The sequence below is a fragment of the Pieris napi genome, chromosome 14 (genome assembly GCF_905475465.1).
Source record: "Pieris napi chromosome 14, ilPieNapi1.2, whole genome shotgun sequence".
Taxonomy (NCBI): domain Eukaryota; kingdom Metazoa; phylum Arthropoda; class Insecta; order Lepidoptera; family Pieridae; genus Pieris; species Pieris napi.
In genome coordinates this window covers 8051721-8078313 of record NC_062247.1, presented here as the reverse complement: position 1 = coordinate 8078313, position 26593 = coordinate 8051721, and the positions used below count along the sequence as shown (strand labels likewise).

Here is a 26593-nt window from a genome sequence, read left to right as displayed (position 1 = left end):
ATAAGGCATTAAGGCATTTATTACTGAGTTTTATATTTACTATTTATATTTATTGACTGTCATCTTGTATGGAGGAAAAGTAACCTATCAGAAATAAAGGCTAATGAAATAAAAACATAACCTAAGTATGAATTTAAGAAAATAAAGGCGATATATTCTCAGGCAATTTGCGTCATATTCAGACTAAACAATGATAAATGAGGCATCGAACACGTGTCCCATAATAGTGGTTTGATTTGTTAGCGGATCGCATATGTACTTCTATAGAATTAGAGCGGGGGCATACGATGCGTTGCGGCGCCGCGCCGCAAAGATTTCACCGTGTCAGTGGGCACACGAGCGGTGCGGCGCCGTAACGTTGTTATGTCGCAGCGGTGCCGTAGCACCGTTGGACAGTTTGTTTATGAAAATGGATCGTAAAAGACGTCTATTGTTGGCCCTACTATTACGAAACGAGCGAGCGTGTGTCCTTTCTTGTGACGCAAAACAACTGAGCGGTGCCGCTCCGACGTCGCAACGCATTCACCACTCCCCGCCTCGTCTTGGTGGTTGCAAGTCCGGTGCGGCGCCGGAGCGCATCGTGTGACATGCCACAGATATTTCTATGTAAGACGACGCAGCGACACCGCTCCGGCGCCGCACCGCCGCCGCAACGCATCGTGTGCCCCCACACTTATTGTTTCCACAAGTGAACGCTCGCGACTTCGTATGTCATGAGTTTGACAAACAAACTCTCACGTATTAAACGTCGAATTATTTTGAATAAAAACTAGTATTTATGAGTGCTGTAAGATTTTTTATACAAATATTTGGATGCCACTGCGTCACACTCCTCTGAGCGATTAATACTTTAATAAATTAATTAAAAATGCACTAAACTATTAATAGTTCCACCTGCCTGAAGCGCCACAGAACATATTGAATTAAAAACTAAAGCACAGATTACACAAAAAACGTTGTAGTAGCGCTGTCAAATACGGCGATATAGTAACATTTATGTTTTTTTTCGTTCGCTGAAACGTTCAGGAGGATAATCTGATAGTATGTACTGGCTGAGTGTCCTAAATGCAAAAGACATGCAGTAGACCCAATAGTTTTATCGATTTACTAGGTGCCCCCGCGAACTTCATTTCGCCCTAATATGTTTTTTTTAGCCCACCTTTTAGTAGCTAGTACTCGTAGATACCAATATATGGAACATTTTTCTATTCCCCATAGAGATGTTCACTTTTCCGGAATAAAAAACCTACGTGTACAAAATAAAACTAAACTTTTCATTTGAGGTTTGCACTTAGTACCATATTTATTTACAAATAAAAAATAAGGGTTGATAGTAGAGGGGTGAAAATTTAGGGTTGTATGTATTTTTTAATGCTGTATCATAAAAAAAATAAAACAAAAATTTTTATCTACAAAATATAAATATCGGGCTGGACCACCCTTACCATTTAGGGGTTTGAAAGATATAGATAGTAGCCGATTCTCAGACTTACTGAATATGCATAAAAAATTTCATAAGAATCGGTCGAGCCGTTTTGGAGGAGTATGGAAACGAACATTGTGACACAATCATTTTATATATTAGATATAGACAAGTGTTCAGCAATAAGACGAATTATTTTTATTTTACTCAGTATTTTAGCGTTGTTAATATAGTTTTTTTTATGATTAATCTAAATCTTAAAAATATTTGGATGTATGCATTGAATATCGATAACTATTCTATTATATAAGTTACAACGTTAGTAAAAAAAAAAGATTTTTTTTACAGATAATAATAAAAGGTGTGTAGTTAAAAGAGAAAGTGCACTAGGATTCCCTGAGTCGTTGGCAGCTAGTCTCATTCATTTGACATATTAATGATTTTAGGTGCTGGACGTAATAAATTCTACATAACAAGTTTATAATTGAACTACTGTTGCATAAGAAGAATACTTTCGGTTTCAGCATAGGAGAGGTTTAAAAGATGTTGCTTAAAATTGTTTAAAGATTTTTTTTTTATAGTACAGGGGGCAAACGGACAGGAGGCTCACCTGATGTTACGTGATACCGCCCATGGACACTCTCAATGCCAGAGGGCCCGCGAGTGCGTTGCCGGCCTTTCAAGAATTGGTACGCTCTTTTCTTGAAGGACCCTAAGTCGAATTGGTTCGGAAATACTATATTGTCCGTTTTGGACCATTCCCAAATATTCCCACATAAGCGAACACAGACACTGAACATTATTCGGTATTTAGACCAAAACATGGCCCATGTGACACGATCTAGTTGTTCACGAAATACATGTTGTGGTTAGATCTAAGAATAGACAACTAAGTTAGTCCTAGTGTAACTACACAATAACTATTTATGCAATAGTTTAGCAAATTAATGACATTGCTAATAAAATAATATCAACGAAATGTCTTTCCATTATTAATAATGTAAATGTTGTCGTGTATTTTTAATCGAGTATGAGCAATATGTACGTAAAACTCTTGGAATAATAATTGAGTTTGGTGAATTTCGTTAGTCAAAGATGTTTGTCACATCAACATCATCGGAATCGATTTAGGTATATTCCCACTAAGGGAACAGTCTAAGTTTAATCAAAATCGGTTCAGTAGTTCTTAATATATTCACGCATTTCTAAACGGGAGATTTACAGTATACCTAGGTAATGAACGTTGACAATAGCCTGTTGAATTTTCCTTAATTTATTATTAGCAACTTACTATATTTAAATCAATACGAATTATGTTTTGTAAGACGGTTATTTAAATATTTTGTGTATCGTCAACAGATGATTCATTAAGAAAATCCTATGCTATCCATATAAAAAACTAAACTTGCACAGTTTAAAGTGAAGATATTGAAATGTGAAACATTTAATAAACCTACGATCACAAGTTATATATTATAATATAATATAATATATATATAACTATAATAATATACATTTATTAATAAGCTTTAATCTTCAAATGTTATCTGCGGTTACATATTTCACGACGTTTGCTTATTAGGTGGGCTGAAAAGTTCGTAGGCTAACATAAAAAATACATTTTTGTATAGAATTTGATTTGATTTGATACAACGATGAAAGCGGTCATACAATTTTCCAATACCATTTTAATAGTACGATTTGTGTTTAGCTTCAAAATAGGCTCTAGTTTCGGCGATTACCTCTACTTCAACCAAAAAATTTCTGTCTAACGACCATTCTCTTCGGGGTCTGAGAAGATAAAAACATAAAAAATACATTTGGGCCCACAGGGGGCCAAATCTGGAGAACACGGTGAATGCGGAAACAATTTAGTAATAACTTAAAGTTTTTAACAAATGAGGTTGAACAATAACTAGATAATAATACCACTGTACCATATTTTAAAGTCATGTAAATACCACAATTATACTCAACTTATTTGTGTCTGTTAGGATGTTTCGGTCACATGCTGACATGTCATAATTTCAAAATTAAATTATTGTTAAATCAAGCACAGCAATAAGTCGAGTCTTGATGATTTTTGCTCGCGTACAAATAAGACATAATACTATATGTGAGTTCCAAATGTTAATCGGATTAGATTTTTTTTAATTGTTTACAATGTTTTTGTATTTCTTCAAAAAAGAGTTTCTTAAAAGTGTATGTTTATATTCCTGGTGTCTGTAATTTCTTACTTAGAAGTTAACCGTTAGGTACAAACCGATTACATAGACACCGTATTACATCTAAAGCCTCAGTACCAACACAAACCCCACAAATTTATAGCGGTAACCCGCTGAAGTTACGACAATCCAAAACCACTCATTCTCAATGGGGTTTAGTTTATGGGAGAACACAACATACAAATAAATCGAATTTTTAGCAGCATTTTGGACTGCAGATCACGAGGTCTTGGGTTCAATTTCAGTATAAAAATTATAATGCAATAAATGCAAAGGGTATACCTCATAATCGCAAGCCACAATAATAAAACCCTGCACGTTTTCATTAGAATTTAATGGCCTTTATTACATTACAAACCTAAGAGTAACTCGTATTCATGAAATAAAGGAACATTTCATTGTTTCGTAGATTTTATGAGCTCAGAACTGAAATTACTCGCTTACATTTAGCTAATATTAGACGAACTCAAATACGAGTTGATGTCAGCAACGAATTTACTCCGGGAACTGCAAATGCGACAACTCCATAATCCACATGCCATTTAAACATTCCATTTAGATTGTAGTTTAATTTCTAACATGTTTTATCTTATGTTTCTTTGGGTTTTCATTTTATTTATGCTCCCAACAATCAAATACTCATGAAAATATGTTATAAAACAGAACTTAGGAGCGCGTACTAAAATCACTCATTGAAGATTTGATTTTATCTAAGTCTGTGACGCTTGAATTAAAAACAATAACCTGCCTGAAATTTAGGAGGCGACATCGACCAGCGTTACTATTCGTACCATCAACGATAACTTACTTCTCGAAATGACACAATGTATGGAAATAGTTAATGAACTGCATAGATCAGACGTTTTAATTGTCCGTTGAATGAACTGTCAAGAGGTCTGCTTTATGTCAGTTCCTATACTGTAAGAAATAGTCTTTTTGTAAATATTTTAATCTAAAGAAAATATTTTTTTAACGGATTGAAGCTATGTATATAAACTTATAATTATTTTACATAATTTTAAATTTTTCCCGACGTTTCGCGTGCTTTACAGCGTGCGTGGTCACGGTGACTGTTTATAATAATACATAGCTTCAATCCGTTAAAAAAATATTTTCTTTAGATTAAAATATTTACATACATTTGAATTTTGTGTTGTTTTTATTCTATGCGTATTGCGTATGTTTTGCTTTCTATGTGATGAAAATGTAAATAGTTACCGCTTACTACTGCTCCAATGAGTAATCTGTATTTTGTTAAAAATAAATAAAATTTGAATAGTTAAACAATAACACTTCATTTACAAGTTTCTGACATTGCGTATTCTAATGTTCTCACGGTACCAAGCAATGCTGCCAACATCACGTCAGTAATAATTTCTCCCTGAGCCTACGAAATTATAACTTACATTACAATGGAAACTAACATATGAATTATTCAGATCGTCTAAACCAATGGGAATATCTAGTATGAAGTAATAAGTTCTTTTCTTAACTATAAATTACACACACAAAAATCTTAGCTTTAACGTGGTATAATGCATAAATTAAAGATCTCAAAGTGAGTTAGCATGTTAACAATAAATTATATTTACAGAATACGGGGGCAGGTGCATATATATATGTATATGAATGTGATATAATATATAAATAACGAACCACCAAGAACGATTACGCCGCCTTCCGTAATACATATATTTTTAGACTATTAATATGGAAATTTAACCCATCATGGGTGAATTTAACAGTTTGTTTATAGGAAATTCAATACAGCTTAAAATATTGTCTTAAATTTCGCAAAAGGATCGCTCGGAAGCCCTATTTCACAAGGGTTTCGCTAATGTATGCTTGGGTATCGTTACATCAAATATTTACTTAACATAAACTCCGGTCCTAATATTTCAGTGGAATTTAAATTTCGAAGCTTTGTTTGAGTTTCACTTCTGAAAAATGAATGAAATGAATTCCACTTACATGAAAAGGTTATAATACATGGATATAAAGTGGATTTGTTTGTTACCATGGTTACCTTTCTCTATATAAACCACGGTAAAAAACAATCTCGAATTTAATATAAGTATATAAATAAGTTAAAACTCTTAATGTCTTATCTTCCTTGTTTTTTATAGCTACTAGTTTGTTTGTCGTTGTCTTAATTTATAAATTTTGTGCTGTCATGTTTTGTCTTGTTTTACTTTGTATTATATTTTTTATCAGTGAAACTTTTTGTGGATATGTCTAATGTGTGTATTTTTACTGTACTTTATATACATATATTTATAATGGAATATCCACTAGGACGGACAACGTACAGATTTAACATTACGTAATATTAAATCTGTGGTTGGCAGTACATTATGACGAAGCACAAGATTGGAATACATTGTAGCGTGCAAATTATTAATATAACATTTCCTACAATATATAATTATCTATTAATTTGATTTAGTTTACAAAGGATTTCTTCTAATAGGTATATCTTTAATACTAAACAAACAAAACTGTGCCGTGTTTTGCAGTAGTAAAGATTTAAATAAGTTCCCTTCACTTCACACAAACATTCAAACGTAACCCGAAATTGGTCTTACTCTGCCGTGGTCTCCCTCAAAACAGTTATAACTAATAGGATATTTGCACTGTTACACCGTTCTTCACATATATATATTATACACCTAACATGACAGATGAGACAGCAATTTAAATTATGATTCACAGACGTCACGGTCAGAATAAACCGAAATTATTTAGCGCAATTATGAAACCTCTCAAAATGTCTGCCTTGACACCTAAATTTTCTGCATTGTATGGGTTTTTGTTTTGTTAAACCTGTGAAACGTGTCGCTTGTAGACACATCTTGTTAGCATAAATTTCGTTTTTGTTTAAGCTGACGGGATTTTGTTTTACCTGAAAAATTTCAGAGGTTTTCCAACCGAAACAAAGCGAGCTTTAGCTAGTAGTAGCTGTAGTATTTATATGAGTTATCCTAGTGTTTAAGCGAGAGATACTTAACCATGCGTAATACGTACTTGCTCAAACTCAAACTCAAAATAACTTTATTCATATAGGTAAACAAGTACACTTATGAACGTCAGAAAAAAGTTTTCAAGTCCAGGGCACAGAGCGGGCAAGAAGAACTGGCAAGAAACTTTCCGCCACTCTTTTATTGGCTAAGTTTAGAGTCATACAAATTGTTTGAATTGGAAAATCAATCCCGAGGATTAGGATCATTTAAATATTGGTCAAATTTATAAAATAGCTTTATTGATTAATTTACGTTTGACCAGAGCTTTGAATTTATTTAGTGGTAATTCTCTAATTTCGCTTGGGACTTGGATGTAAAAACCAATATAATTTCCATATAAGGTTTATCTTCTGGAGTCTCGTTGGCCGTACGCTCAAATTAGTTCTGTTTCGAGTATCAGTATGAGCTCAGTAGGAAAACATCGTATCAGCGCATCTTAAAACTCGAAGGCGATTGTAAGGTACAGCTCCGGTAAAGAGGATCACATATAGAAATCTGACGCTAAGGACCATGGTTTGTACCGCAACAAGTTTTCATTTATAATATCTAGTCAGTCTTTGTTAAGTAAATTTCCATTTATATATTTCTGTGAGAGTGTTTTTATCTTTTATCTCTTTGCTTTCATAAGTTTATTAGTAGTAGTTGTATTTATGAATATTTTTTTATATTACAATTTTGGTTACGCACTCTTCCACTTCACAATTATTTTTTTACTGTTTTTTTTAATGAGGGTTGCCATGAAGAGATCGCTTAGAAGCGGTAAGTTTTTGTTTATTTATCAGGGGGCAAACGGCCACGGTTATCTGATGTAAAGAATACCGCCCATGGACTAACTAACATTGCCAGAAGGCTCGCAAATCCGTTGCTGGCTTTTTAAGAATTGGTACGCTCTTTTCTTGAAGGACCCTATATCGACTCTAAATTGCAAAATGTGTTTCTTTTTTTAAAAGTTTATAGTTAATATTATTTATTTCTTGTACAGTTAGATTTAAAGGCAAAAATGATGTTATTTATGTATAAGTAAATCTCATCTGACACTCTACTAGATAAATCTGAACATAATACTGTTATCCTCTTCAGTTAGATTTTTCCTTCAGGTTATACGTTACCGACAATCCGTTTACAAATATTAAACTATTATTAGAAATACCTTAAGGATTTCATAAACATCAAATTAGCCGCACCTTTGTTTGACAAATTATTAATGCCAGCAAATTTTGATACTATCATAACATGGAATTTGTGTGTCATAATTGCGATAGGATTACTAATTTTATAGTATATTACTCAGAGACCATTGTTGGCCTTTAAGTGGTTTTAATGTGCAACTCTTATGAGGTCGTTGGATCGATCCCCGAATGTGCAATGTACTTTCTATGTGAGCATTTAACTAGCTCACTTTGAAGGAAGACATCGTGAGAAAAATGGCAGAAAAACGGCTTTGACCTTCGACGGCGTGTGTCAGGCACAGATGGCTGACCTTCTTGCCTATTAAGAAAAATAAATGATCATGAAACAGATATCAGAGGACCAGACTCAAATATTGTAGCGCCACAGATAATTTTTTATTACTCAGATTTCTTGAAATTCTTCTCTCTTCATTCATTTTGGAGTATTTTTTTATTTTTATTATTTTAATGAAATTGTTTTTTAATTAAAAGCGACGTCTATATCCTGTATAATTGACAAAGCAAACTGTTATTACAGTTTTATTCAATTTAAATAATTCTATAAGTATGTACTTATGAAATTCACTTTAATTACCAGAAATACCTTTTTATTTGTGACTGTTTTGATCTGAAATAATAATTTATTATTATTTAAAGTAATTAATGTAAATGTTTAGTTCTTATAGTTACACCACTCACTAACTATGTTAAATTCAGGATTGCAAATTTTTTAGTCTCAAGGGTATGGTAGATATTTTTGTGTTAATTAAAAATTTTTTGGGAAACAAATATTCGTAAATATTGAATTATTTGAATGATTCAAAGATTTTAAATAAATACTATTTGAATGTCTCTGTATGTAAATATTGTGAATCTTTAACCACAGGAACACAGAGTTTGACTTACCAAAATGTCGCGAATAAGACTCCAGCGAATGAACAGATTCTGTTTGGAACGTTTCAATAAAAATCAATAATGTATACAAATATCGCTAAATACTATTAAATAGCATATTATTACTTGAAATAAGGCGTAAACAGCCTATAAATGTAAAATACCATGAAAGTATATAACTAACTGCCCTTTCGTAGAAAGCAATATCATGAATCGAGACGAGCCCACAACGAAACCAGTTTCTATCTTGATTGTGAATACCAAGACCGTTTTTGGCGTGCCAAGAAGGGTCACTCGCCTAGTCTATGTATATTTCGCGGCTGGCTTTAAAATTTCACAGCTTATATTAGAGGCTTTCGCTCACTTCTGTCATGGTCATGATGTCATGTAGTACTATGACTATACTATGACAGAAATTTTAAAGTTCTAAAGAAAAAGATATTAGCCAATGTTAAAAATATGCCTTTTTTGATACGTACAAAACATTGAACTGTTTTATACAATATTTTCTTTTTTTTTCTTTACTTTTAATGAGAAATAAGTATTTATCAAAAGTTGACACAACGTAGTCTGTGGCTCAAAATCCAATTTATGATAAACCGAATTTATAGTTCGCGCCAATTACTAATTATAAGATTAATAAATATTTTTCATTTCCAAAAGCTTTTATGTTTTTTTCTTAGTCAACAACATGATATCGATTCGAAATCAGCACCTAATTAAAATATATATAAATTCGATAGAAACACGATCGTTTTATCTAAGACAGGCAAATCTTGATTTGCGATAGGCTCCTCCTTTTGGTCACTTCACACACTTTCACACCCTATTTTCTTTTTTGCATGCTCTACAGAAAATAAAGAAATTCTTATCCGTAAATATATATATGCAAAATAAAGCAGTAGGAATAATCTCCATATCTCATACGCACACTGAGAAAATACATAATGCGACAGTCCATATCGCAGGCAAACGTGTCAAATCCATGCATAAACCAGTTTTAGCTATGAGAAGTCATCTTATCCTCTTAGTAGATTCCATTTAGCTGATAGCGTAAAATTTTCAAGACAAGATTTTACAGGATTAAAATAGCTTATATAGGCTTAAACTTAATCCTCAAATCGAGGATTTTGTGATTATAATTTAATATTTTCATATTGCAAAATGAAGACTTTTTCTGCGTACTTATTTATTTCGTTAATATAAAATCGGAAATCCATATCGAAGTCTTCAAGAGGATTCAAGCTATTTAACGCCTATTGTATTTCCAATGTTGGGAAACGATAGAAAGAGAATTGGACAGCAAAACTTGGACAAGAAGAGCTAACATCAGAAAAGAATGGAAGCAGCTGGAAACGGCCTATGTGTCACAGGGGACATATAATATATTAGATTAAGTTTTATTATGTAACTTAAATAAGTGTTAATATATTATACTGGGTGTCAGCAATAAAGGGTAATAATAATAATAATTGTATTTTCAATGTTTGAACTGGATGAACTGAATTCATTCCAGGCGGAACCGGCTTTAAATATTTTGATCACGTTTTTGGCAATGAAAGGTCATAAATATTGCTATTTTCAAGGTAAGTATCACCTATCCGTTTGTCAGACCAAATTAAAATAATTATGGGTCTCAACATCCGTAATGCTCTGAGACAAGCTGAGGATAGATTGGTGTGGAGGCAGCAAGTCGTCATATCGGTAAGGCTTTATTTTATTTTACGGTAGGCAGGAGGCTCACCTAATGTCAAGTTACACCGCCGCCCATGGACATGGCCTTTTCAAGACAGGCACGACCTTCAGCAACTAAGCCTACGAAGAAGAAGTCTTCTGTGCAGAAAGAATCTCTCACCGGTAATCCCGGCGTCTCCGTATTAAACGCAATGCGTTCCTCTGTTCTTTTTTTAACTCATTAAGTCAAGAAATAAAAGGAAAAGGTCATCTATAAAAGGTACTTTAGGAACAGTGTCATCTTAGTGATCATCGGGTGCAAATGAATTAATAGCTCCATGTGCTACTAACAAGTACTGTAGACGAAACCGGAATGTTTTAGAAATTTAGACAACAATTTGACATGACCCTGACGTCAATGAAGACTCTTGATGTTTAGTACTTATCTAGAATATCTAGACAAGAATACTGTTAGATTAAAACTAGATTAACGTGTATTTTAAATTTTCACACATACAACAATGATACGCTTTTCTAAGATTCACTTTGTTGTCTATATATGGTAAAAAGAGATATCTAATCTTAACACAATACGTAATAACAGGGTTCATGAATTATATTTTTTATAGAATTTTCTTCTTAAGTATTGTGTATATTTTTTGGTCTAATTCAATTGTCTCATTCATAAATGCCCTTGAAATTGCTATGACAATAATTATTTCGCAGGGAAGACTGACTACAAGGAGCCTTCACGCGTAGTAGAAAGTAATGCCTTTTTCGTTAGCTGTCATTGCTTTTGTTAACTGCATTCAATCTTTGAGTTACGAATTTAGAAAATCATTAAATCTAGTTTCAAGTCACGCACCAGACAAACTGTTGGTAAAAATTTCAACCTCGTAGAAACCAAAAAAAGAAACTAAATTTCCAATGTGCTTGGAATGAAGTGAGGATGACAAATGACAATCTCCGTATTTATATATATGTCGTAGTAGCGGAATAGATTTACGAATATCTTATAAAATATCTTAAGAGCAAGGTAGATAAAGTAAAAGCTAGCAAGGATAACAGTTACCCATAACACACAGTAAGTAGGGAGTCGGTACTTATGCGCCCTCTTATGTAATGGTATCGATTTACATAAATACACTTGCCTGTGGTTTATATATTTCATACTATGAAGTTATGTGTAACAGTATTGACGATCTTTTTGGATTATGACCTACTTGGTGCTCTTAAACTTTTCGAGCGCTGGCTGGTAAGAAAAAAATAATCTCTCCTTGACAAGACATTCCTAACTTGAGATTGATATTGTCGTCAGTATTTAAAGGCTGTTATTTAAATAAATTTAAGGTTACTTTAATGTTTATTTACGAAAACAAAAATTATTAAAATATGTACAATTAATTATTTAAAAATATGTAAACTACTTAAAAGTGTGTACACGTTCAAAATTTTTTAAAAACAATAATGAAGTCGAGATTATCAACATATATTGCGTGAAGATATTTGTCTGAAATAATAATTATATACACTTTTAACGAGTTCTTTATATTTATTTACTGTATTTAAATAGTATAAATTCTTGGGATATCCTTTACAAAAAGAAAATAATAAGATTTTCGTTCCAACAACGTAAATTGTATGAGGAGTGTAGGTTAGGTAAAGCACAGGACGACCACAGTATAGATTAATAAATATTAGTATAAAATAATACCCTATAATAACACAAATGATTATAAGACAATTTATTTTGATGACTATGTCCAGTATTATTGCATGAGCAATTGCGTGGAAAATCAAACACGCGAGAACCATAGTTTTTAACATATTAATCAATTTGCACATTCGTAATTTGTTAACATCTTGACAATTTTGTATACATAGTACATACCTATATATATAATTTTTCTAATATTTAAGAAATTATCTAGGAAAGTAAAAAATCTTCGATTAAAAATGCGTAAGTATATTTTGATTTAAATTTATGACAAAAAATAAAATATTTAAGTCACTTAATTATGTTGTTCGACAACTTTTTTTATTAAGAATTCTTGATATACTAGATAGATTATACAAATTATTGTGGAAAGATTGAATACTAATTCGTTAAATTATAGGATTAATATTCAATCGAATGACCTTACAAGAAATTTATTTTAGGGTGTTTGACATCATCTCCGATAGCAACAAAGCTGTTATCTTGTTTACATATAACATATTTTAATAATCAGTGTACAATATAGATTTTAAAGACCGTATACTCAAATGACTGAAGATGAAAAAAAACTATATTAAAGTATTTTTTTAAAACTTACAGAAATTTAAAAAAAATGTATTTATTAATTGATTAGACCCGCAACGCACCTACTAAAATGGTTGTCTATGGTCTGCGATAACTGCCTGTATTGATTCTATAAATAAAATAAGATTGTACTTATATGACATGATACGATAGGATCACCAATATTTTGTAGTTAATTAAAGAGAATCAAAAATTTATTTTAAGAAAAACTATATAAGCAAGTGAAGGGACAAAGAAGAATCCATTGGTGCAAGGAGTGGATCGCTCCTTATCAGCGTATCTATTTCTTTATGCCTTCCAAGTCAATAAACATTTCCATCCACCATCCACAATCGTAAACAACATCCAATACCGTTATATCTTATATTAGTTTTTACAATCACCAATTATAATTAATTTGCAGAATACATATTTTCTATCGCCTAATTTAGTCAGCTATTTCGTGTAAGACGTTGCTCATCATCTATTATGTATACGCAAAAGAATAATTATCCCTTTTTAATCTACGATCCGATGTCTATCATCGGAGTAGAACCCCTACCCTATTTGGCAGCCCGCATCCTTTTTCGTAATCAACCGATCAGCCGAGCCTGATTGTACTAAAAAAAGAACATTCCTAGAAGCTGGTGGAATGGAAAAACCACATTTAAAGGATAGAATAAAAGTAATATGAGCTGGAATAACTTCATTTACTTCGACGTGTATGTAGCCTATTTTGAAATCACATACCGAAGTTATTATATGAGTTTATTTCTTTTAAGTGTTGATCGTACTTAGAGCACGCAAATGACGAATTTGAGAAGATATATGTAAATAGTACTTGAAACTTTTTGTCGGTTAGTCAATCTACCGTGGAAGAAATTGTACTTATTTGCAGTAGGGGAACCCAAGATTCGTTCGGGATTTACTAAAGCGTGGCAGATTAATATACAGTGGGATACCATGTACCCGGTTAAGAACCTCCAACACATTATAGCCGCCCGTCAAAGATAAAAGATCAGGTTAGTAAAAAAAAAATAATCATCAGAAATTCTCGACCGCGTCAAACTAAGGGTGAGTTTATTTAATGCTAAAGCTGTATATGTTTTTCACTATTGTGTAACCGGTATTAAAACAAATGAAAACGAACAAAATATTTTAATATTCTAGATACTGAAAGAAACAAATAGTAAATACATACCACACAATTAAATTGCGGCTTAAATATTTGAATGAAACAATAGCATTGTTACAAATTTGTCACTAGACTATTTTTATGATTAAAATAAACCATTCTTCTAGGATCCGTGAATGAATGAATGGGACGGAGAATGCTAGTCATTAATAACTTCAACATTCTTTTGTGAAGATTCACCGCGGGCTACGAGCGTCATAAAAAGGCGGAGACACTTCACACCTAAACTGGATCGAGATTAGGATCTTTGTCATTATTATAGAAGTTCCATTTTAACGCTTGTTAATATGATGAATGGATATTAAAACGATTGTATTAATGACATAAAAATATGTTTATTATTATTAAAATGAATTAATTATTTAGAAGTACAAACTGTTACTGTATTTAGAAAATATGTATATATTCATAATTGTGTGCATAGGTTGCTGAAACATGATTCAGTTGAAACAATTCTTACTCGAGAATGAAGTAAGTACATAGTTTTTATACTTTACGTTAACTACTCCAAGTTGAAATATTGTTATATTTAATTTATTTTGATAATATAATATAAGTGATTCTTCCTCTTTGTCAATTGTGTGTGTGTATTTTGGTATTAATTTATCCATAGCAAGGTATGTGTACTTTATTTTAAATGAACAACACATTTAAAATAAAGTCGCAATAAATACATTTAATAAACTAAATTGTTGGCTAAAATTTAGGTTAAGTTTTTCTTTGGTTATATCGCATACCATAGCCGTCGTATGTCACATTGTGTAAATAACCTAAATTCAACACCAAAACATACGCAACAAGGATAAAATTACAAAAAAGATAGAAACTAGAAGTAAAAACAAAAGGCAGATTGTGTTTCGTTACGTTCTCAGACAGTCATTCCGACTGTCTCCAGGGACAAGTTTAACCGTTTCTGAAGATTCCACGAACAGTTTCAATGGGATAGTAATTACAATGTTTTAATATGGCACCTTTTATAATGCCGACACCTGGTATTATGGTCTTGTTAACGTCTTGTCTCATTAAAGGGCTTACTTACAATGCTATTGTAATTGGATTTTTGTTGAATTGTTTATGGGTTTGTTACGGAGAAAAGCAGAGGATGAGATTATTAAGTCTTTATTAATTTAATTTGATCATTATGTTGCAACATTATACTTACTCACATAGTACATAAAGTTATTGATAGATAGGTAAACTTTGTAGGTATGTTTGTAGAAAGTAATTTTTAATTCGGAATGCACTAAACATAGCATTATTTCTGAGTATTTTACAATTATTTTGTTTTTATACTCACATTTTTTTGTATGTAATACCTATGTATGTGATACCGCCACCCATGGACACTCACATTGCCGCAAGAAGGTTCGCAAATGCGTTGTCGGCCTTTCAAGAATTGAAATTTAAGGACCCTAAATCGAATTGGTTCGGAAATACTTTAGTGGACAGCTGGTTCCACATAGCGGTAGTGCGCGGCAAAAACTGCCTTAAAAACGCTCAGTTGTGGAACGACGGACGTCAAGGTGATACGAATGGTATTTTGTATTCTGCTTTGACGTCCGATAATGAAACTCAGGTGCAGGTATTAGACCGAACAAATCCTCTGAACACTCTCCATGGTAAATGCGGTAGAAGATGCAGAGAGACCCCACATCTCTACGTAACGCCAAGGGATCAAGCCGCACGGAAAGTGACTGCTCGTCGACGATTAGAATCGCTCTTCTTTGAATACGGTCAAGCGGACGGAGCTGGTACTGAGGAGCTCCCGCCCAGAGGTGAGAACAGTACTCCATGTGGGGCCGAATTTGCGCTTAATGTTAGAATGAATACTCACGTAATGTAATTAACAATTGCTACTATTCGTGTACTTTATTAAAAAAAAACAGTTTAAATTAAAACCTATATTAATCCATATAAGTGTAAAGATATATAAAATTATGTTCTTGCGATCTCCAACTATAGTACAGGAACTAAAAAAACTATGCGTACTAATAGAAATGTGGTATTCACCAGTCTCAGACAACCCTCCGAGTTTGGTATTACGATAGAATCACATTTTTCTCATAAATATTTACATAAAATGTTTATACTGTATGGAATAAAATATATATTCTTTTTTTTATTTTTTTTGCATTCATACATACCCCTTGACATTCTATGCTTGCTGGCGCCATACGACGGGCCAGTTTTATAGGTAAAAAAATAAACGTTACTTCTAGTTATTCTATTGTTGTTGTGAGCGTCGATATTTACTTACATATTATTTTATTAATACTGTATTCCATATTCCGCAAAAGATTTCGTTATTTTATTTCTAGTGGCATTGACCAAGTAAAGGGCTTAGTTGCGGGAGTGCCTCCACAGATAAGGTTGACTTCTTTGACATCACTTACCAGTTGCCACAGACTAATAGCTGCTAGACATTATCTATGACAGTGACACAATCGCTTGAATAAAATATGGTTTATTATGATGCTGAAAATAACCTACACTCAATATAACGTAAATAAGTAGTATAAAAACAGTATCATCATCCCAATGTAAAGGTTTAAATGTCATTATTATATGAAAGTTTTGGTAATTAAATCTAAGAGGTTATGATTTATGGTTTATGGTCGAACGGGGTTTAAATGCCAGGGTTGCACAGAAAAATATAACTAACGTAGCACAGACTGACCTAACCACATTCCTTTAAAGAAGAATAGTAAAGAGACAATAGAAATCGCCCCGAACCCAAACGTTGCACTCCAGCAATTCCTTTTAAGACCTTGCATTTAAAACTTAAATTAAATAATAAAAATTATTTACATTGTGTCAAATAGGTATTTTGTAATACTATTATCTGGTAATAGATACAAAGTCGCAAACACACAATGACCCCGAGCGTAATAAGATAATTTATGTAATATTGTACGCGTTCTGTACACAGGTATATTGATACCGAGAATAACCTATTGCATGCCTTCTACACATCGCAACGCCGCAGATTATTTTATTATAGTAAGTTAATAAAAACACCACACTTGTACGTGCCCCGCTTTCTGATATATTTCTATATATGTAATTGACTTATCAACCACGATACACATATTTCGACTACATAAATATACATATAATGAAAATTATGAAATACATACAACCATTTTTTGCAGTTTAATTTGTCTTTTCTATAGCCCCTACCAACCACATGGCACCAGGTACATCTAAATGGCAGGGGAGTTCTCCCCTTTCCTAGAAAGGAGCTTATTTCCTTTTTTTATAATTATTATTATTATTGGAAAATAAGGTAATTAAGAATAAAATTTCATTTATAATTAAATAATTAAAAATAGCGAAACCTTATTAACTAATTCTTAATAATCATGTTCTTTCAAATCTTAAAGTTTTATTCATTTACCTTGAATTTTGTGATAAAAATGTTTCAAGCTTCAAAAACATATATGTAACAGTTATCATAACACCAATATAACATACTTAATAGCATAGTTATCGACCGTGACATGCAATCTGTGTAAAAGTGGGACAGAACATAAATTAATTGAGATATTTTTCAAACGAGTTTAATTTGTGAACATTAAAAAGGTCATATATTGAACAAGTACATAATAGTCGTTATCGAGATTAAATATTATAACGTAGAATTTTTAAAAGGCAAAAATCGTAGTTTGTTTATCTGTATATTATAATATAGTGTAAACCAATTTTGGGTTATTTTTTCCCGTGTGTAGTTTCTCTACCTTTTACTTGAAACTGGCATAAAGTTTTAAACTATTGCGATAAAAAAACATAAAAAACCATTTTGGAATTGTCTTTGACCTTATAAATTCACTTACGTGTGCCTCAAAATGTTTTTATAAATATGTTATTTCAATTCATTCTATTTATTCAGAGTCCAATTAATCACCTCAAATCACAAATTAATAAATTATATGTCAAAGGTGCGATTCCGCTGGAATTTTTATCGTTCAGTCAGGGATTGATTTAAGAAAGCATAGGGCAGTGAAGCAACTATTTAAAAAATCTATTTATATTTTTTATGTAGGTAACTTAATGTATGAACGTCAGAAAAAAAATGCTTCTAAATTTAAATGCCATTCCTTAAATCAAGGACGTAGAAAGACCGAAAAGTGGGATCCGACGGTAGTTTCTTATTATTCTAAGTCTTTATTTAATTACATATAAAAATAAATACATAAAAATTATATAAAGTAATGGGTCTATAGTTGTAGGGTTGGAATTCCATCTTGGGTAAAGGCCTCCTTCAGCTTATCCCGTTCATCTTTGTTTTTCGAAATTTCCATCCATTCCTTGCTCGCTACACAATAACATATGCCGGGTTTAACATAAACTATTTCATTCTTTACTAATCTCCATTAACTCATGTCTGTCTCTGAGAACGGCTGTAAATCGTTAAGCAGAACACAATATACGAAAACCAACATCTATACGTATATACAAAGCCTATATTAAATATCGTATAGCAAAATCGCAATTACGTGGTACGAAAACTCAATATTTAATATAGTGAATATTACGCGGTAGACCCTCTGTTATACAAGATGAATCTTCACTTTCCTCTGATAAAACGCATCTTATAATTCATTTATGCAAAAATGTATAAATGTGGAAACGTCATGCTACCACGTCAATTCACGCTAATAAGCTATAATGACTAGCGAATAATTACTCTTTTTCCTTTTCGTGTTGGCATTGAACATGAGATTCGTTTCTATAAAGTGAAAGAATTAGAAATGATTTATGAAATTAAGCTATACAGTTAAATAACTATAAAATCAGACAAGGTGAATGCCCAGATCGCCGGATGGCGGATTCTTTTATGTCCGATATAGACAAATTTATTACACGGAATAAGCCAATTGATCATTGCTTTAAGAAATTAATTTTAACGTTAATAGTCTGTAGCTTCCTCTATGTCTTTTGGTCTGAATCTGTAATCTATGGCATTGGTAACGATAGTCTATAATTGTCAATGAATAAACTATTAACAATATAATTGTACCTATTAACATTTTCGACAAATTTTAGTCTGAAACATTTGATTTATAACGTATATGTTTCACTACAATGTATCATTAATTTATTAAGGGTTGATATTACATGTCATTATTACATTGTCATTATTTTAATAAGTAAATGACAACATTATTGTCATGCTTTTATCGATTGCATGTCAATACATTGTAATTAAAACAGTATAGTAGGATTTTCTCGTATATTTGCATTCGTTCCGTTTTCATTAATCAATATACGAGTAACTGTATATCTCGTTATTTCTCTAGGGAACGAATTTGTTATAAATTCTGACTTAATTTAATTACGAACGCGAATGTTATTACTGTTAAAATTCGGCGTCTGTTAGGACACGTGTATTTTTTTATTTTTTATTAATTTAGCATACGTAAAGCATAGATAAATATCATGCAATACATAATCCTTAGAAGACATGTACGTATGCAATCCTGTCATCAACGCAACAGAATTGCGGTTTGTCTATGATGACTGACTAGATTATATAAATTTTCTGTCTGCACTAACGATTTGCTAGCTTCCATATTTAAATTTGAACATTATTTAAATATGCGATTGCAAATCCCTTCTTAGTAGTGCCATACTTTAAAACTGGCCGGTTATAACAGAATTCGAAGTTTAAACATGATTTTGACACAAAGCCGTTACCGGCTCGGTCTTGACTGGTTTTTATGCTATGGTGGAGCAAGTTGCAGTGGACCGCAGCGCCTTTTGTCATTCAATCGTCCCATTGTCCCACGGTCTTTGTCGGTTGTCCATCGACAATCCCGGGAGACACGCGTCAATGCTTTTAAATTCTGATAATTACTAAAATACTAGTAGGTCCTTGTATATAATATATAACGGTGATAACATAACAAATGATGTTAATAAAAGAAGGGACATTACACTAGGAATATAAATTATAAAGATATAAGATCAATCAGCAAATGATTAATTGTAAGAAGTGCTGTCTGAGTGAATATCTACACTAATAAAGAGTTTTTTTTTCTAACGGATAAACCCTAGTGAAGCGATATAAAAAAAAACCTTCACGAATATAAAGCTATATTAACGAGTAAAATATTCATATAACATTATATAGAAGGAGCGGTCTGCTCCTTCTATATAATGTCTCTCTAAATGTTCTCTGAGAAATTTTGAAAATAACAGATAAAAATCACCCTACTGAGAGCTTCCGTTGCGTAATAAAGGATAAAGTTACGGAGTTGTTCCTCTAAAAAGATTAAAAGAAGTCACGACGTGGTTGACTCACTAACATTTCAGATCGTGAACAATTTTGTTCTAGAATTGTTTATATTAACAACAACTTTTTTTAAATACGATTTTAGTTATTCAAACAATTAATTTTCAAAAACATTTCCTTCGACAGTATTGGACATCAATGACTGTAGGACATTTTTAAATAACTCCACGAATAAAACAAGCAAGCGATTTGAAGGCTTACATTACACATAGCCAATTAATTAAAACATAAATCTATTTTTACTATACCCCGAGACCTACCCGTGGTTTAGTGGGTAATACCCACTCAGTCTCCAAATAGCATAGACTCTGTTGCGAGTCGAACCCCACAGACTTCTACTATCGGGGTTGGGATGAATTTCGAATATAAAAAAGACATCCATAGACATACAGTTCTATATTCAATTTAATTAATTATTAAAACGTTGACCGCATTGCTACAGATAACCTAAATATTAACAAAGGCTTGAATTGAAACAGAACCCCTATTTTGACAAAAGGTTCAGGTTATCGACACTACTATTCCGAGCTTGAATGCAAGGTACGTTTCGATACATAAAGTTCAGATTATTTAGGGTTGCCTGTTTAAATATTTCAAATTTATTCATGTTAAAATCTCTCACCCTTGCAAAATAATGCGTGTTTTTATGAGATTACATAAGATATATTTAAATTACAAAAGACATATTTTTGAGTTAGTTTATGTATTTATTCCATAACAATATTCGTTTTTTTTATGACAAGGGGCAAACGGGCAGGAGGCTCACCTTATATTAAGTGATACCACCATGGACACGCATATTGCCAGAAAGCTCGCTAGTAAATTGCGGGCCTTTTAAGAACTGATATGCTCTTTTCTTGAAGGACCCAAAGTCGAATTGGTGCGGAATACTTCAGTGAGCAGCTGGTTCCACAAAGCGGCAAAAACTGCCTTAAGAACGACGTACGTCGAGGTGATACGGATGGTATTTTGTATTGTGCCTTGACATCCGATGATGAACCTCAGTTAATCCGAATAACTCCTCTGAACACTCTAGAATACTTATAAATTATAATCTTTTTTAACTCTTCATTTTTTGTGTATCAAATATTTACATCATTTTTATCCAAAACTGTACAGACGTTTCGCCAATCACACCTGATGTTAAGTGAGATGCGGCCTATATGCACTGTCCAGGAGATGCCTATTCAGCTGCTTGAATTAACCCATGTTATACTGTTTAGAAAATATTGATAAGGGCAATTAGTTCCACTCTTCACACTCCAAATCGTCTAGTGCGGCAATTGGAGATGTCTTCAACGGAATGAAACTCCAGCGTGCATCAAGACAAGCGTTGCTTGAAAGGGGATGCCGGAATTAGGTGGTGTAATTCCATGGAGCATTCTCCGGAGTACAACCTATACAAGACTAAAAAAACATATATTTTTTATTTACGCTTAGTATTTCAATAGTGGTTGCCTGGAAGAGATCGCTCGTAAGCGATAAGGCCGCCAGTTGCCCTCCTTTTCATTTAATGTTAACTGTATTATATTTCTGTATTCAACGAAGTGTTAATAACTAAATAAAAATTTATACGAAATATTTTAAATGCAATTATAATTTAGATTTTTTAAATCATTTCTTTAAGATCTAATATTTTTGAATATTAAGTACTTGGAAGTTTACAAAACCCTAGCATGCCAGACCACTGGACCATTAAGTAGGTACCTAGGTAATTTTATGCAGACGGTCCAGGTTTTATAGCTAAGGCAGGGCTTGTTAAGAGCATATTTTCCGATATTCAGGATCAATGTAAATACCTACAACTTGAAATTTAATGCAGCTACACATAAGAACAGCCACAGAAAAAAAATCTGCAGAAAAGACTCTTATTCTAACCTCTTGTACAAATTTTCTGCAACCAAATTTAAATATTATATTATAAAATTGTTTTCTGTATTATAAATACTTTTTGCTGTATAGTTGCAGTATTATATGCCTCAGTAACAATGTCAAGTTTATTTATTTTCAAAGTGACTTGATATAACACTTAAATACATTGTTTAAAGTTTAAATGTTAGTCGTCTAATAGATTATTATTGTTTTCGTCTATAAGATTTACTTTTCACTAAATCAATATGAAACAATAGATTTTTTTTAATACAGGTACATTCATTAACTCATTCTTACATTCATCATCATCATCAGCCTCTTTTTTGGTCCATATTTGGACGTAGGTCTCCTCCATCTTCCTCCAGTACGCCCTGCATCCTTACATTAACAAATCTATTCGTAGTGATGTATAAACATAAATAAACGCAAATGCTTAATAATTAATATAAGATAATGTCATGGAGTTCTTTGCCACGTTATCAGATAGCCGAGCTTCGAGTACGTTACTGCAGATTCCACATAGCTCTCGTTCTCTAATGTAACCCCCCAGATTAAAAAAAAATATCTATTCTAAGCAACGTTTTAGATTTATCATATCAATATGTGTGAAAAATGATGATCCTTCAAATGTCGGTAGCAATTATGTAGTATATAACTACAAATATAAATATGTAATTGCTCTTTGTCACTTCATGTTAGCGATGTCTTTATGTAACACACTATTAAAATACAAATTAAATTAAATAAGCAGGTTCAATTTTCCAATATCAATATAAATAACAATATAGTAATAGGAAATATAATATCAATGCATTTTTTTGTTTATTTATTTTTACCCAAACTTATAAGTGAGATTCGAGATTAGTGTAGTCATTTTAAAATGTCATGCAAAAGCTTTACTGACTCAAATAATAGTTATAAATAAAAGGATATTAAATAAAATATATATATATAACAAAACACATTTATTTATTTTCTACAATAAAGCTACTGTATCTTTATCGTCAATGCATGAGACAAACCATCACAAGTTCTATTCTATGAGAAACAATATTTTTTTCGTTAGCTGTTTCCCTAACTTATCTAAAAAATGATCAATGAACAGACAAAGCGTCATCCTCGTTACGGAACTTGGAATACGGGAACATGAAAAATCCCCATCTAACACTACTATTTATTAATAACGCCACTATTTCTCAATATTTACATTCCAGCATAAATAAACTCTTATCAGCAAAGATAAAATCGGAGACAGCGACGACTAGTCTACCACTGACCGTGCGGACTTACCCCTAAAACTAAATTTCACTTACCACAATAAAGCGTGTATCGCACTGAATACTTTTCACTAAAACAAAGACACAAACTGTTTTAAATTATCGCTAACAAAGCTTTTAACTTTGTTATGATACACGTAAAGTTTTCTGACGTGGGAACTGTTTCACGTAACGCGGTCGACCGCTAGCCGCTTCGGCACTCGGCACAAGACTGTCATTCTCATTGAATCCTCATTCCTCAATCCGATGTTCTCTCCCGAGCTTTCTTCCATCCCGCTCGCGCACTCACCTGCCCGGTAAAAAATATCAAATTTCGCCGAAATTACGTACAAGGTAGTTTATTCAACAGAAAAACATGATAGGACACAAAACTGTTCAAATAACAATTAAGTTTAAATATTCGATAGATTTTTCAGCAGCAGTGTATACTACTTACTATTTACTTTATATTTGCAAAATGTTAATACAATTTCGAAGAACAAAACCGTCTGATGACGTACACGTTGTTTACACAAATTACTCGTGTTTCTTGAGGTCACGTTAATTTACAGGTTTATATATTAATTTAATATTGATTAATAGTTAAGTTTTTAGTTAATTTAAATAATACAATACAATAATTTAATAAATATAAAACAAAACGCAAATTCAAAAAATACCCTATGCATGAAATTATTACCGTGACCGTTGAAGCAAGGCATTTAAATTTTGGTTTATTAGAAAATACACCTTATTTCAAAGCAATAAAGACTCCGCTATTCAATAAAATATCCTGCTACTGATCAGGCACAGTTTACCCACGTTCGCACGCAACGGACTATAATTTGGATGCATTTATCTATCATTTGAGATGTTGTAAATTGCTTTGCTGGGGGCACAATGACCTATTGAAGCCTTGAATAAGTGAAGCGTTTTAGCATCCAATCTGTGGAACCTATCCTAGGTCAATATTGAACAAGAAACTCCACTGTTTTGTTTACACACCCCGTTGTACAATGTTAAAACTGGTTACTGTCGCTACCACCCTGTATCAAGAATGTTTGAATATACCTGTAGATTTTTTATGGAATTAGGGCATTCCATTCCTGATCAACATAGGTCTGTGCTGTAGTGTAATATCATTTTGACGATTGTTTAATAAGATGCAAGTGCAATAAAAGATTATCAAATATAAATATGAATACGTGAAAAACAAACAAATTATTTTAAACGTTACGTAACATACACTTTACTAATCAAATATTTTTAATAAATAATTATAAATAATTTTTATATATTAATAATAAATAATTTTTAAACTAAAATAATAATTAAAACTAAAATCTAAAATATAATCTTAAGTAGAATCTAATAAATAAATGATACATTAAAATAAATTTAAAATTCAAAATGCGTTTTGTGGCATTTGTGACAGATTTTTAATACGAAATTTAAATTGAAAACTTTCATATAATTGTATTATTTTACATTAATATTGAGACAATTAATAGCGTTTTAATACGGCAATCCCTTTTAATAAACTCTTTTTACATTCGTACATAACTAAATTGTGTCATTTTACACTTAGATTTCAACTCGTGATTATGGAAGACACGCAAAGCAATAGTAAATATAACGCGTTTTAATCCAAAATACTTACGTGTTATTAGTATCACGTATCTTAATTAAGATTAACTAGAATAAAAATCCTTAGCTATTTATTTTGGCCCTGAAATATAGAATGAGTGCTTAGGGATTTCTCCTGGTTTAAAGCTGTAAAGGACACGACAAAGCACTTTCAAGAGCTTAAAATAAAATCAAAGTTCAAAGCCGCAGACCGACTTTTAAATCCTTAGATAAACGCGGCAAAGATTTTTCTCAACAATGATGTAATTTATAGACGCGAAGATAATGTCGCGTAGTTTTTGTAGTTTTAAAACCTGTAAATTTTAAGAGTAATGTTTGTCAAGGACAAAGCAAGCTTTATTTAAATAATCTTTTAAAAAAGAACATTTGAATCATTCATTTAAAAAGTTACAACGGGAAACTTAATTTTTGAGAACTTAATTTTATAGAAATTGTTTATACATAGTAGGAAGACTACTTCTCTACCTTCTCTTATTTGTTATTGTTACTTGTTTTCTGTTATTTATCTTATATAAAGTGATTGTTATTATTACTGTATTGCCAGGAATTACACCTAGAAAAAACTGTTTTTAGCAGTAAGACCGCCGTACATTAATTGTCTTCCTTTATTATTTATTATTATTGCACCCAACATTTTGATGTATTATTTTATTTTTTTCTTTGAGTATTGTTATTTTGTGTGTTTATGTGTGTGTGTTTTCGTATGTAATAAATGTTATGTCTATGTCTATGTCAACACCTTTGACCTTGAGCCTATAACTTTTAACATAGCATTATCATATATAACCTAACAAATACTTTATCAGTCTTAACGTATAAAAATCTCGATGAAAATTAAAACAAATTATTAAATAAGATGATAAATACTACTACAGATATTTAAAAAAACTTCTGTAATGATAACTTGAACAAGTGTCGATATCAAAACCTTTTTTCAAAATACCGTCTAACCAATTTGGTTTACGTAATGTCTACTCGTATAAGTGTGCATTGTTAGAGGTTCTTAGAAACCTAATGAGGAGTACTTACATGTGATTATGGTATATGATATAACGATATGTGCAAACATAACTGTAGATTATGACCTTGCAAGCTAAATGCTTAATTGTTTACTTTACATGTTACATCTTCCTTCACATGGAAATATATCCAGCTGAGAAATTTATAGGATTGATTAAACGCAAAAAAAGAAGACAATTTAGAAGTTGGATAGACCAGATTAAAGAAAGATCTGGTGGTAGAAGGTGGTACAGTGCATACAGAAATGGCGAGATTTGGAGGATGCTTCTGCCAAAAAAGGGCACACAGATACCTAGGAATGAGATGATAGAAATACGAAATGTATTTAAATGTAAAGTACAGATACCGGCAAACTTCTTGAGCATTAAACAAGGGGGTGGGGAAAAGTTTGCGCATCGCGGGACACAAACGTCAACTGATTTACCAATCACGCGATCGACACGTCACTCTCCCGCCGCCACCTCTCCCAGTGATACCTAAAAATCGCTTCTGCGCAGGCAAGAACAGTTCAAGATGTTTGCCAGTATCTTCATACGACAAAAATTACTTTTATTATTATTATTAAACTTCTATGTCTTGTCTAACTTGCTCTTAAAGAGTTAAGAGGTAACCTTTAGGGTCA

The 26593-nt window shown here is 32.1% G+C and overlaps 1 protein-coding gene across 1 annotated transcript in view; it reads right to left on the bottom strand.

Moving 5' to 3' along the window:
* LOC125055777 (extracellular sulfatase SULF-1 homolog) overlaps window positions 1-23554 on the bottom strand; it is a 77552-nt gene extending 53998 nt beyond the window's left edge. The window contains exon 1 of the mRNA XM_047658370.1: window positions 23362-23554. The gene's annotated coding sequence lies outside the window, so the exon portion shown is untranslated. The remainder of the gene's footprint in view (window positions 1-23361) is intronic.
* Window positions 23555-26593: the final 3039 nt, after the last annotated feature.